The 1,710-nt window shown below is 52.3% G+C and overlaps 1 long non-coding RNA gene across 1 annotated transcript in view; it reads right to left on the reverse strand.

Annotated features, from left to right (window-relative positions):
• Positions 1–12: 12 nt before the first annotated feature.
• Positions 13–1,710, reverse strand: part of LOC107989147 (uncharacterized) — a 47,012-nt gene continuing 45,314 nt past the window's right edge. Inside the window, exon 3 of the long non-coding RNA XR_003050881.1 lies at positions 13–246. This is a non-coding gene — a long non-coding RNA (uncharacterized LOC107989147). The remainder of the gene's footprint in view (positions 247–1,710) is intronic.

The following is a 1,710-nucleotide window of genomic DNA, read 5'->3' on the forward strand; positions in this document are numbered from 1 at the left end:
AGGTCTCTGCAGGACTGGTCTGTGTGGGTGGAATTCACCAGGAAAACAGTGAAAAGCCAAGGACATTTCCTACAACAGCAAACAGTGACGTGTGTGTGTGTGTGTGTGTGTGTGTGTGTGTGTTCAGGATGTCGACACACTTGTTCACTGCACCTGGTTTGTTGTTGTCAGAACACAGGTGTCAACAGACGGACCTGGTATCAGAAGACCTTTGGACCAGGACTAGACTTCTGGTTCTGGAACTTTCTGTACCAGAACCAGAGAAAACAACAGAGAAGATCACAGACAGAACAGACAGAGGTCACATGACCTCACTGCTGCTGAATGCAGTGACCAGGACCTGCTGCAGGTTCTACAAATACTTTGACCTGACGCTCCGTCTTCATCATGATGCATCACCCCCCCCACCACACCCACCCCCCCCACCACCCACACACACCCCCCTCCCCCCCCCACAACTCCCCACACACAACTCCCCCCACCGGCCTTCCCCAAAGTCTCACATCTCCATCGGTGAGAATGATCTCTGGTTGGGGGGAGAGGAGGGAGAGGAGGGAGAGGAGGGAGAGGAGAGTAGATACTTCCAGGACTGGACTCTTGACTTCTTGACTCCAGGATCTGCCTTACCTTTCTCCCAGGTCTCGGGGGGAGGGTAAGGGAAGGTGAGTTCACATGGGGTTACAGGAGGTACAAGAAGGTGAGGTAAGGTTTGGAAGGTCGCAGTGGGTGACAGCGCAAAAGGGGAGGAAACACGTGTGTCTCTGACTCTGTATCCCTTCCTCCCTGTCGTTGTTTCTCCCCTCCTCTCTCCCCTCTCCTCCCCTCTGTCTCCCTCTCTCTTACTTGGAGAGTCTGAGGAATTTTTTGTGGTTTACAAAACGAGAGCAACTCCATCTGTGTAAACTAACGGCAGCCAAAATATAGGCTCAACCCCTTCCATCCCCCATCTCCCCACTCTGTCTCCTCCCTCCCTCTCTCTCTCCCTCTCTCTCACACACACACAAAAATTATAAACTGCCAGAAGGTTGACTCCTTCTGTCCACAGGGGGAAAGAAAAACTTAACTCCCTCAGAGCTACTGCAGGACAACGAGGAGAGAACATGTGGAGGAGCAAGGTCTCTGAACTGGTCCAGTTCTGTTCTGTTCTGTTCTGTTCTGGACTCATCCAGTTCTGAGTCTGAATGACAGTGTTTTAGAGCAGAGTTATGTCAGTGTGAGCAGCACTGACTCCACACCATTCAGACATGACTGAGCTGGCCCCACTGCCTGAGTGTGTGTGTGAGAGAGAGAGGGGGGGGGGGGAGGGGGGGGGGAGGAGGGGGGGGGGGGGGCATGACAATCCATAAGAGCGTTAAACTAACAGAAAAAAAGAAAAGACCAAACAGAACAGCGCCTCCTCTTGTGCCTCAGTATTATTACTGTGGTCTACACACACACACACAATCACTCACTCACTCACACACACACACACACACACACACACACACAGTCTTCAGTGGTTGTTGGTGTTTCTTTAAAACTCTTCTGCTGCTTTGGGGGGGGGGTTGTCCTCTGAGTCACTGGGCTGTCCCTGGCGCACACACACACACACACTCATGTGTGTGTAAGTGAAGCTGGCTGGATGCCCGGCCTCGGGGCTACAGCTCCAGATCATTTAACCCTTCAGGATCTGATCCATCCTAACAAAGAAGAGCTGGTCTGGACCACAGT

Source organism: Cynoglossus semilaevis, chromosome 10, assembly GCF_000523025.1.
Source record: "Cynoglossus semilaevis isolate Cse_v1.0 chromosome 10, Cse_v1.0, whole genome shotgun sequence".
Lineage (NCBI taxonomy): Eukaryota > Metazoa > Chordata > Actinopteri > Pleuronectiformes > Cynoglossidae > Cynoglossus > Cynoglossus semilaevis.